At 35.7% G+C, this 13,153-nt stretch overlaps 1 pseudogene; it reads right to left on the bottom strand.

The window, feature by feature from the left end:
- Positions 1 to 274: 274 nt before the first annotated feature.
- Positions 275 to 13,153, bottom strand: part of LOC132121285 (myoferlin-like) — a 32,042-nt pseudogene continuing 19,163 nt past the window's right edge.

The raw sequence follows: 13,153 nt of genomic DNA, 5'->3' as shown, positions 1-13,153 counted from the left end.
ACCCCTCAAGGGGTTAATTTCTGACTTTGATAGTGATATAAGTGCACTTTATGCTTTATACAAAATACCATTTTTAAAAAAAGATAATAAAATGTATACCTTTTTTTATATTTAGGAGTTTGACTTTTTTCACTGCTAAAATTAACTTTTTATAAACAATGTTTGTGGCCAATGTGTCATGGATAAATGTAAACTGAACATGACTGAACATTTTCAGATGTTAAAAATAACAAAAACTCTACCTGGTGTTCAACAAATGGACACAATCTATACAGACATATCAACATCTTTATTTAACAGTATATCTTTATCTTTATTCTCATCTTTAAAATGATCTGAGGTTATAATGCAATTAAACATATATTTTTTTAATAATAGAAAACACTTTGATTTGTGTACAAATGTTTCTAAATATTAGGGAAACCTGAACCAAAAAGCGAAAATTAATAATTAAATGTAATATTGGTGCAAAGAGTCGTTAAAGGTAAATACCAAAACAACCAAATGAAAAATGAAAAACAACAACAACATGAACACTGTATTGATGATGTGTACGTGAAGGGTCATGCCAACTACATGGATAAATTGACAAAGTTGAACTCCTTCTGAAATTAATTGAAGGGCTTGACGATTTTCATGGAGATGTAGTTCTGAAAAATAACAAACAAACAAACAAAACTGATTAGCATTGTACTCCTTAAATCTCAAGTGTAAAGTCTCAACAGGATTGATGAAGTGTGTCCTTACAGGTAATGAATACAACAAGATCCCAATGAATAATAACACTAAGATAAGAACAACCAATCCGATGAAGAGCCACTTAAATCTTCGCCACACTATGAACTTGCACGTCTTGCATGGATTTGAAAACCAAAAAAACGAGGTTTCAGGTCTCCTGAGAAGTTGAAAAGAAAAAACAAATCTTATGATGATCTTCTGTTAACACATAATACTGTAAAACTATAAACGTGAGAACACAATTACTTGGGAGGATCCAGTTTCGGATTCATATTGGGTTCATCTCTGCCTTTTCCGGCAGGTCTCTCATCCGCTTCCTTCTCATTCACAATCTCCAAAGTCAGCTCAACCTTTCCCTGCAACCAACACATAAACAAGCCCTCATTAATCAAACTCATAGAAAAAAAAATGCCAAGATGAACTAATATTCATAACACATTTTACCAAATTTCATGCATTTGCAAGTGAAACATATTTGATGTAGAGGTTTGACTGTATCTATCTGTTTGTATCATGAAAATCAAATGTCATACCGCACTATACAGAAATATATCAAAACTGGGGGGGAGACTATGCATTAGCTGTACTTACACCGAGTTCCCTCTTCCCATCTTTATCCATGTAGCATGGCCACCATCCTCTAACTGACTTCTGATCAAAAAGAGACTTAAATTGGTCTGATTTTGGAGGTGTGTTTCCATCCGGCACCATGCTAAGGCTACATTTCTCCGGCATTTTAGAGGGGTTGATTAGGTGCTGCAGATCCAGTTCAATAGCACCTGGAACATAAGTGAGATTAATAGACAGACCCAAAAATATGATGACAACAAAACTTCCAAGATCTGCATACACACGTCTTACCTAGATAATCATCCAGAGAGAATTTGTCATTATCCCATATTTGAACAATCAGCTTGGGTGGGATTCTAAACTCAGATTTGTCGAGGCTCCAGAAATGTTCCTTTTTAACAGAAAGGAAAGAATATTTTAATACTTCCAATCAAGTGCTCTTCATAATACGTTAAACACAGCCAAACCACATTACTTTTTTAGATACAAGACACAGCTGCTCCGCAGGCAAGTATTCAAATCCAAAGACAAATCTCCAGTTGAAATTGCCTTCGCCATCCAAAGATCGGTAATGGACATCTGTTTTTTGCTTATCTTCTTCCATACCTGGCATCCAACTAATCAAAGGTATAATTGCACAAATTACGACAAATACAGATAGAAATAAAAGTGTGAAGTTTTTTGTATGTAAGAGCTTCTGAAGTGGAGATTTATAGCTCAGTGCCTGAGATGTAAAAATGTAAAAAAAAAAAAAGGCCTTTAAAATATATGTGCTGTTATTAAAGTCTACAGATGCAAATAGATAAAAAATTACTTTAAATGTACATTTTTTGTTGTTTTCTTTGCACAAGTCTGAAAACAGACATGCTATGGAAGCAAAACAACAAAATCTCAATCTCAAATTAACCAATGGTTTTGCCTAAAGACACTTCAACCTTTTACATACCCCTTTACATAGATGTCACTCATTTTTTCACTAGTAATGCTGGTTTCATCCAAAACGACGTCATATGTGTTCCAAACAATGACGCGCAGGAAATACCTGATAGAAAGAGTGGACGTGAGTTTATCACCATTCAACAAGAAAACAACCAAAAAGTTACAAATTTCTTCTCACTTTTTTGCTTTACGTGGAGAGATGTCAAAAGGAGGTCCAGGAGGCCCAAGCCTTTTTGGGAAAATGTCAACCCACATCTGGAGTTTTCCCTATAAAACACAGACAACTCAGTAACATAATAAAGCAGTATTTTGAGCTTGCTTTCAAACAAAATAGAGTTCTTTTTAGTATTTAACAGAAAGAACTGGCCGGTGAGTAGAATCACACCTGTGGGAGAGTGGGCTGGAAGCTACTGTAAAGAGTTCTGGTTTCAACATGTTCCGGAACCAGGCCTTGAGTTCTGAGGACGTGCACAGCGATCCGTTCACTTGGAGGACCCAGATGTTGGTGAAATTCCTTGTTTGCTTCTAAAATGCACACATATAAACATACAAACTACAGCACCAGGGAATAACTAGACAAGTTTGAATGTTGGCTTGACAAAGCATATATTAAAAGTTTCTAACATTACATTTCAACGCTAATTTGGTAGTGTGTGATTTGGGTGGCTGTGAAGGGGCTGCTAGGTGGTTGTTCTGGTGCTTCAGGACAGGGGTTTTTAGCAAAAACAAAGCCAGCACAATAGCTTTAAAACTAACCCCATCAAGCCTTTTTTTCACATGGTTTTCCCCTTCATCAAAATCACATTCTGTGGGAGCAGACTAAAAAACAACCAACGGAAATGGTATAAAAGTAGCTCAATTCAATGGTAAAACCATGGACTTGGCAATACTAGGGCAGCAACAGAATGCAATGCTTTGTAGAAAATTTAAAAGGGGAAACCAAGAAATCAGATTTTTAAGTTTAATAGTGAATATATCCACCTAATAATTTAATAATTAACTTTGGCTTTAGTAAAATAGAAATATAAAAGCTAATTATTTAGGTAACATTTCATGTCTCATATTACTCTAATAAAGTAAGGACATTATATTTAAGGGTCCCTGGGGCGTGTTTTTTTATTTGTCTTTTTGTTGTCCACTATAGGACAGCTATACATCCAATCAATTCAAAAAGATATAGCAAAATGATTTTCAGTTTGGTGGATATAAAACAATAACAGTTTGTCAAGCCACCATAATGATGTTCAAAAGAACAAAAAGCTCTGAAAATTACCAAAGTCAGAGAGGCAGTATAATCGGCCACCAAAAGATAACGTGTTTCCGTTGTCTTCACTCCTGGGTGGACTAAAGCCTTTCCAACGGGCCAGTTGTTCAAGAATCTGAGATGGTTTGAGTTGATCGCGCCACTGGTTTGGTCCAGAACTATTTAATGAATAAAACCATTAATCAACTAATGCCTCTACTGTTGTCCTCAAAGAAAATACTAAGTGTACATTAAACTGTATGGGTCTCACATGCAGTATGTCTGGGCTAAACCACAGTAAGAACCAAAGCGAGAAAGAAGGCGGTTCTCCAAGTCAATCACCGTCTCCCCAACTTTCTCATCACGGCTGAGCAAATCAAAGTCATAGACGGCAATTTTCAGGTCTTTGTCTTGTGGGAGGAAGCATGTCATTTCAAACATTCTGTTGAGAAACAGAAAACTTAGTCTACTTTGACAATATGATACATGAGAATCTCTCAGTAAATCTATGGCATTACCTTCCAAACACTGGGTTAATAGAGTATGGTATATAGTTGTCTCTGTCATCAATAGACTTTTTCCCCAACGAGATTTTAATGTATGGGTCACACTGAAATGAAAAGGACCTTTTAAAAACAATGAATTCTTCAAATTGTGCAGCTACAACTCAGAATTAGTTCTGATGCTCCTTAAAATGCTGAATGAAATCAAGTACTTTGCCATTGTTGTCTTTGGGTTGCAGGTCGATGGCTTGAACCACATAGATTCTGACCACACACTCCTGTGAGATGCTGTCGGGCAGCTCTATGAACTGACGTGGTGGAGGGGGCACCCCTGGGTCATCTGACAATGGGTACATCTTAAAGGAGCCCTGAAAACAATCAGTCAAACTAAATCGTTTATTTTACACAACCAAGAACAGACAAAAAACATAAGGTGTGACTTAAACAGCATTAAATGTATTCTTAAAGCATCTCGCCTTGAATTCTCCAACTACAGCGGGGTCATCATCGTCACTTTCATTTTTACCACGATGCAGTTTGAAGGTGTTGCAGAAATCAGTGAGACCCATGAATTGTTTTACACTTTCAAGCTCATGGTCATATACCTATGAAAACCAACAGAAGAGAACCATTGTAACTGCACGGAAAAGAGTAACCAGCACATATAAAGTTACATGTGTTTGGAACAAATTTTACTTTCTGGATGAACTTTTCCTCTAACATTGTAGTAACATTACTAAATAAATATTTCTAGATTTTAGGTATTTATGAATTTAATATTAAATAAATATGTATATCTACAATGTTCATTATATCTATAATGTATCATATAGCTTAGACAGAATTCACACCTCCAATGTGTCATAACCTTTGTCAAGGTATGGGCGGCATTTCTCACTCTCTCCAACAGAAGCATAAAACTTACTCCACCAATCAACAGTCTCTTTCTCCTGTAATGTAATGACAAAGTGTATAGTTTCATCCTCATGATAGAGCTAAAATACAGATATGATGATAAATGATTTTTTGTTCCTGTAGTTCAATTGGTAGAGAATTGCGCTATCCAGCGCAAGGTTGGGGGTTCGATTCCCCGGGAACACATGATAAGTAAAAAATTGTTAGCCTGAATGCACTGTAAGTCGTTTTGGATAAAAGCGTCTGCTAAATGCATACATTTTAATTTTTAAATTTAAATGCTTTAAGTGTAAAGTGTGTCACCTGCTTTCACAGAACTCACCTTCTCGCGCTGATGAAACCAAGAAGTGGATACATTAAACACACACACACACACACACACACACAAAAACATTATTCATTAAGATTTTGTAAGAAGAAATATTATTAGGCTTGTAAAAGCTCTTACATCCCATTTCTGTAATTTTTCAACTTAATCAGTATAGCATGACCCCAATCACAATTAAAAGACTAAGTCACATTAAAAGAGTTATCTAAAATTAATGTAAAATGTAAATTTAATGCACATTTTAAAAAGACTTAAAACTGACAAAAATGTATACGATTTAACTTCATACTTTTCTCCATGATTAAATGCCTATTGTAGTACACACAAGGGAGTGAGCTTTAATTCATTCATTCAATGTCAGTTGGTTTGATTCCTTATAGAGCAAGTCAGCTGCAAATCACCAGAATGGGAAATGAGATTAATCATTTTGAGAACAACTGATTTATTTGATATTCCCCCAATTTAACCCATTTGTAACTACAGAAGGTAAAGATTCATTTAATCAGCCTCAAAGTGAGCAATGGAGAAAACGTCAAATTCTGGCATTTTGATTAAAGTGCCTTATTTCTATACATACTTGAATGTGACTAGCAGTGGCCATTTTGTCAACAGCAGCTGAGATGCCATAAAAATACTGAAATTCACAAAGTTGAAAATAGGAGCACATTTATTTTACTTTTATGTGTGTACCAGTATCTATAACAGAGTTCTCTAACAAGGTGAGACTTAAATTCCTAAACCTACCAAATGAAGTGACTTGGTACCAGTACCTGAGCTTCTAGAAGATGTTGTGTGCCGTCATCTATGTTTACATGGAGGTCTCGAGGAGAAGCTGCCATCAAAGCCACTGCAGGACAAGAGAATTTTGTAAGGATGCTTATTTAATATATATTTTTTAAAATTTGCATTTCCTAAATTTGCTGTACATGAGGGTTAAAGCCACTATACATGGTTAAATATTTGTCAAAATCAGTTAGACCCAACTACGCAAATAGAATAAATAAATAAATGACCAACTACAGTTTAGCATGCACTACAAGGATTTGATTAAAACCAGAATTTAAGGAATACCAATACAATGTTACCTTACACACGCAAGCATTGGTTTGTGATACTGGCTTTTAATATTTGTTTAATAACTCTCCTTCAACAAAAGAAGAGGAAAAAAAAATCAGTCAACATAAATGTGTAATAAGTAATGTACCTTTTGAAGACATGGCCACTTCTGCGATTGTGGCATAAGGATCACATCGAAACTCTTCCAGGGAACTGATGGTGCATTGACCCACCACAGGTTTCCGTCCAAAGGGTCTGTGGTCGATGACTTTCAGCACTATAGGGGGAGTATACATCTCTTCTTTGGGTAGAAGCTAAAGACACAATAAGATAATAAAGACATATTATCTATGGCCTCAGGACACTTAAACCATATCTAAATATATAAGTAGATATGCATGCTCACCACTTTTAATAAGAGGACATTTCCTGGAAAATTAGGGCACTTCTTCATGTTTTTGATGACAGCTGTCTGAACTCTCTCTTCTCCGCACTCCACCACCAGAATGGGTGATGTCACTGGAGCCAGCTGATACGTCTTCATGTTACGCAATCCCCAAGCTAGAACCTGCATCCAGCAAAACAACACATTTCAAAAACACCTGAATACTTCAATATAGTGCTTTTCTGCACAAGTTAACTGTCGGGTTAGGACGAAAATGACTATCTAGTGTAAATATGGTTGGTTGAGTCTTTCACTTCCATAAACTGTCTTTTTTGACTAGAGATGAAGTTTTAATAGTATGCCGTCTCAACATATTAATTAACTGATTAAAGGGAATTTTGATTCTGAATGATTTGACCTTAACAAGTCCAAACAATGAGAAAAAACAAAAAGCTAAAACTGACCTCTATGGCAGTTAGCTGCACCACAGGTCGCACCCCTTGAGGAACCATATAGAGTTTCTCTCCTCGTTTGGGGGGAACAAGAGGAAGTTCAGTGTCATTTCCCTAGAGTAGGTAACATAAGAATTATCAAGAATAAGAAGAATTGAATCACAAAGCAGCCACTGATGTGGTTAAATAGGCTTAAATTTCATTAAGAACCACACCTTGGTCTTCAGAAAGAGCTCTGCAGCCACCAGAACCTCCCCAGCAGGAGCATTTTTGTGCATTACAGGCTCCCAGAGGAGTTTAGGGGATCCATCCATACCTGAAGTCAACTTCACCAATGGTATGCATGTACTTCTGCCAAGCATTTCATCCTTACCCTAACAGGATGGACAAAATGTAAATCATTCACCCACACATTAGCTGGGTCATTCCTGGTATGCGGTAACATTTTGGCTTCATAAGTGTTGGAAAAAAATAGTTACACGATTTTTATGTTTTTTGCATTCTACCAAAATGGTGACATGTTTAACTATTAGGAATGGATATTGGTCAAGCTCAAGGACTCAAAAAAGAATTATTATGGGTAGATAGTTCAGACACTAGCCATGAAAATATTCCACCCTGTTAGGGACATATAGATAGTTATCACAACATGTTAATAATGTAAATGTTAAACAATAATAAGCTTTTCTTGGATAGTATATGTCCATTATGTCATCTTATTATTTTTTTTTTGAAGAATAGAATATGTCTTAATTATTAAGAACAGGTACTTTTTGTGCCAATTTTGGCCAATAGGGTTGTAAATAATAAAAAAAAATTGCTCAAAAACATATATATGCTGTTAGTGCTCCTCACCTCACAAAATAACACAAAAGTATGCCAAACATTTAACGTTGCTATGAAATTATAATTTAAAAAGACTTATCTAATAATACGGAAAGGAGCATAACAGGGTAGAACACCAGTGTTAACAGGTTTGTTCGGTGGTGGACAAGCTTTCCGTCATTGTCCTGCATGGTTTCCCATCTGTAATGTGTGGAACTGCACCTATATAATATTGTTTCAAAGTGATACCAAAAATAAATAAATAAATAAATGAATAAATAATAATCCAGATTTCCTTTGGGAGAGGGACACAAAAAAAAGCTATGTGGTTCTTTATCACAATCAATCATGGTGGCAAAACGATTATCTGTTCAGATAACTATATATATATATATATATATATATATATATATATACACACACGTATATAGAAATGTATTTGCTATATACACTAAATACTATTTATTCTATCAGAATTTCCACCCTGTTAGTTGCACATCCCACCCTGTTAGGTTTATAGACCTAACAGGGGGAATCTAACAGGGTGGAAAGTTTTTAGCTTAGTTAGCCATAACTCATTGATTGATCAACATTTAGCTAGCTAACCTTCTACAGATTAACATTACTTTTATAACTATGTCAGATTTGTTTTTACATTTTTTTGATAGGACAAACATTCTCCATAATATAGCCTAACAGGGTGGAACTTTAAGGGTGGGACATGCAGGATAAATAGTTAGGAGTGAGAGTTGAAGCTTACCTCAGTTAGTACAGTTAAATTCCAGTGGGAAAAATAAAGTATGTCACTTCTATAAAATGGTCTCAATGAAATTGCATTTGGTTTTGGAAGGCGAGAAAGTATGTACTAACAGGGTGGAAAATGACTTCAGGGACATGGTAATTGAAGAAACTTGTAAAAAATATATATATATATATATATTTTCACATGATTTATATGTATGATTAGAGGCAGTTTAGCCTAGTCTATAACATAATTAAAACAAATTTTGAGTTTTTTAATCATTTTATGGTTTATATTTCTTGTGGAAATTGATTACATTGCACTGAGGACATAATCAAATTTCATGCATATATCATTGAAAAGGTGTGTAAAATATAAAATAGTATTTAAAATTTATATTATCCCTTTTTAAGTGATAAAGAAGACCTAAATATACAATTTAAGCCATATCTTATAAATATGTGACTCATTTTAGAGAAAATATGATTAAATAAATCATTGGGACACAAAAGTCACTGTATAACAGGCATGACCCAGCTAGTATTTGACAGGTATACCAGTAAACTAAGAAACATGTTCATATGCTATATGTTTTCTATTAACTTTTAATTAGTTTTAATTGGCTTCTACCCTAACCTGAGAAGCTGATAGTGGCGGCATAAAGAAATTAGACTAACCACTTGATCGCTGTCATAAATTTCCATAACCACAACAGGTGGATTTTGAGCAAGAGACTGGGGATCACCATAGATTTCCACATTTTTGAAAATAAGAGTCTGATCCCATGTCGGGTTCAAGGTACTTCGGATTGTCTCTGTCGTTTGGCTGAGATGCAAAAATGACACATGGACGTATGGATCTGCAATTTAAACCAATATGATTTTAGTTATAAAAAAAGCCTGGGCACTTTTACAGATAATTAAGAGACATATCAGCAATATCGCAACTGCTATAATACCTGAGAAGCTGTCTTTGTCCAGAGAAGTAAGGTTTCTAGCCTGGTAAACATAGACTCTCAAGTGGTATGCATAGGATTCTGCAAGAAAAATCAAGTTCAGCTTTAATAAAATGGATATTCTGGTAACAAAGAAATATGTCTTTAATGAACTCACGGTCAAATATGCACGATACAGTCGGTGTGTTGGCTCCAAACTGCTTAACTGAAGCTTCTGCTTTATTGCCTTTTTCATCACCTTTAGATTCTGTGTCGACTCCCTGTCCCTGCAAACCAGCAGTGAAGAGGTCATTATATGGCTAACAAAAAACAGGATAAAGTATATAAATTTATATAAAAATTATGCAGCTTTGACGCTAACCAGAGATCCCTCTAGTTTGAAAATGGCCGAGGCTCCAACCCGATCAGCAGGTGTCATCTTCCTTCTCCAACGCCGCCGACGGAACGTGTCAGATGATCGCTGCTGCCTATGGAACTTCCAGCCAATCAGTGAGGAGTATTCCCATCCCTCTGCATCTCCTTTATCCTTTGACTGCATGTCAAACAATTAGGAAATACACATTATAACATATGATCCTAATTTACTTTGAAAAGTCTTTAAAAATGTACTTGCATCAGCAGCTGTCTTGGCACCAGGAATCCTTTTGCGAGGTCGGATCATTCTTCTGCGACGATGAATGTGGTACATCTTCTCAGTTGCCACCCAGGATTTGGGCTTATCATCAGGTGGAATAGTGACACCATATTCCCAACCTAAACTTACAAATACAAATCATATAACTGCACAGCCCAAAGATTTGATTTAGATGAACTAAACGAGTTTTAATCATTACAGTATGGACTTGCTATTGCCAATAGATATGCAGACACGCTGACGTGAGCATTTAAGATATGGTGATGCTGCATGAACAGACATGCATTAATCCAAAAGCAAATCTAGACATGTGGAGCTGGAGGAGGTGGAAGGTTTCAGAGGATCTCTGATAACATGTTCAGGATATGCTTTCAGCTAACACTTGGACCAGACTTACAATTTTTTAAATGTTTTAAATTTTAAATTCAGATTTAAATGTTGAGCAAGCAAGCTTATTGGCCATGGAATCAAACAGAATCCAATCAATCTGTGACATTTATTAAATCATATGATTGTTAGCAGATTGCATGTAAAGGACTTAACATTTGGTGCCATCTAGAGTTTCAAACCAAACTTCCATGACGTGTTAAATTGTAATGTGCTCTAGTGTGAATATGTAAATTTTATCATAGATAAATTCTAGAAAATTAAGTGCCAGTCTGTTTCTTAAATAAAGCTAATGCATGACTTCAGAAGACCTGAAAAATTGCACACGTCAAATAGTCTCCTTGGTGCCTTTATAGTGTTTTTTCCCTTCATTTTAAAGGCTGCCTCTGGTCACTGTTTATTTTCCTTTCATCAAAAAAAGCAGTAAATATTCAGCTAAACAAAAAAAATTCTCTTCCACAGAAGAAATTCAGTCATACATGTTTGGAATTACATGCAGTTGGGTGAACTGTAAACTCTCACCTTTTTCATCGACAGCACGGTTGCCATCAAAAGTCCAGTTATCCTCCCACTTCCAGCCAGGAGGACATTCAATCTCTGTAGGGCCCCGAACCTTTTCTCCATTCTGTAAATAAAGTATAATAGTGAGGAATAACAGGATTTTTAAGAGACACTATAAACCTTTCTTTCTTTGTTTCACATGTAGGAGTATTAGTGCCATAGAGGCTGTTTAAATAGAATAATTGAATGAACGAATGGCTTGATTAGACATCTAATACGAAGCCAAGGATTAGGAGGTGCTTTTACCACATCAGTGTAAGGCTCTGCTGCAAGCTTCCATTCTCCTCCTGGTAATCGAGTCTCGTTCTCATAGACCTCATCCACGAACTCTGTGTGTCCTGCATCAGCCTCAGTCAGCAGACTACCCATCCACCCAAGAAAAACATAACTTTTGAATAGACTGTAACTGTTTCTGAAGAAATATGAATGGTGGTTGTCAATGCAGAACTTCCTACCATTATACTAGGTATTGTGGTGGGGGGTGGTGTATTCGCTGATTGTTATATTGGCAATGTTTATAAAAAAACACCAGATACAAGCATTCAGAGACAAGAGAGACGGATCTGTATTCTTCCTCTGCTATTGACTGTCACTTGGCATATTAGTCTGTCCTTGAGCATCATCAAAGTGTAGTTTTACGTAACAGCAGCAGCTCTGGGCATGTGACCAAAAGCAGAAATCTTACTGGTTGGCCAGTTTTAAAGAAATTAGAACATTTTCCATAAAATGCAAATGATTTGTCGGGCTGAACAGACACATTAAAAGCTGTTTAAATAAATTAACCCTCCTATCACATTTGAGTCAGTTTTGACCTGGAAGTGGTATATACAAATTGTAAAAAACGTTGCATTTGGATCAAGGCCATTAAAATACATGTGATTTAGTTTTTTCCGTTTTTTTTAAAATAATTTAAGAGATATAACCGTTGAAATAAAACTGTCACACCTTCACACATTCACATTCAGGTCAGTTTTGACTGTGAACTGTGGTTTTACCCATGAATTATTATTATTATAATTATTATTACATTTATTATTTACATTTGTATCAAATTTCTTTTTTCTTCTTTTTTTTAAACTTCCATTATCTCACACACAATTCCAAGACTAAATTTTGTTGGTAAATTTGAATATGCACATACAAAAATAATATAAACAAACAAAACATGTAAGCGACATAAATTAACTATATCTATTGAACTACAACCCAAAAGGGTGTAGAGCAAAATTTCAAAGACCAAATAGTTTTTGAATTAAGAAATAGGTGAAGTCCACATTTCACTCTGTTGCCACCAACTGATGAAGTATTGCACATTCAGGCTGCTGATCCGAAAAGTGAAAGTTTATGCCAGTAAAATTATTATATTTAGTTTGAAACATTACAGTTATACTTATGTTGTTTTGTTAAAACGACTCTATTAAACAGGCCCCACATGTCTACGCCACTGTGTGGGAAGATTTGCATAACCCGCCCAAATGTTCACACAAATAGGCAGCGTAACTTTGATTCTCGCGGTTGCTGCCGGCGTCATGTCGTGGAGATGCTGTGTTGTTCCAACCAAATATTCAGATGTGTATTCAGATGTGTGCGAGGACTGTTTCCTGATCTTGGGAGACTAGACTACAATGCTGGCTGTTCTGACTCACAGTCTGTAAGTACGTTTACGTATTTAAAAGATTTGCCACTGAAAATTCAAACGAGAGATTTGAGCAGTTTAGAGTAGGGCTTGTTGTTTGTCATTTCTCCGATCACAAATGCAGACATGGTTTTATGTTTACCGACGAGCTTTGTAAAAAACAACGTGTTTCAGAAAGGCAGGACATAGAGGAAAAACAATAATGTACAGTATGTGGAAAATAATGTTTTTGTTGAACCTTAAACCGCATAAATTTCATTACACCAAATACACAAAATAATGTT

The sequence above is a fragment of the Carassius carassius genome, chromosome 39 (assembly GCF_963082965.1).
Source record: "Carassius carassius chromosome 39, fCarCar2.1, whole genome shotgun sequence".
Lineage (NCBI taxonomy): Eukaryota > Metazoa > Chordata > Actinopteri > Cypriniformes > Cyprinidae > Carassius > Carassius carassius.
The sequence above is the reverse complement of the archived record's forward strand: the minus strand, read 5'-3'. Positions and strand labels throughout refer to the sequence as shown.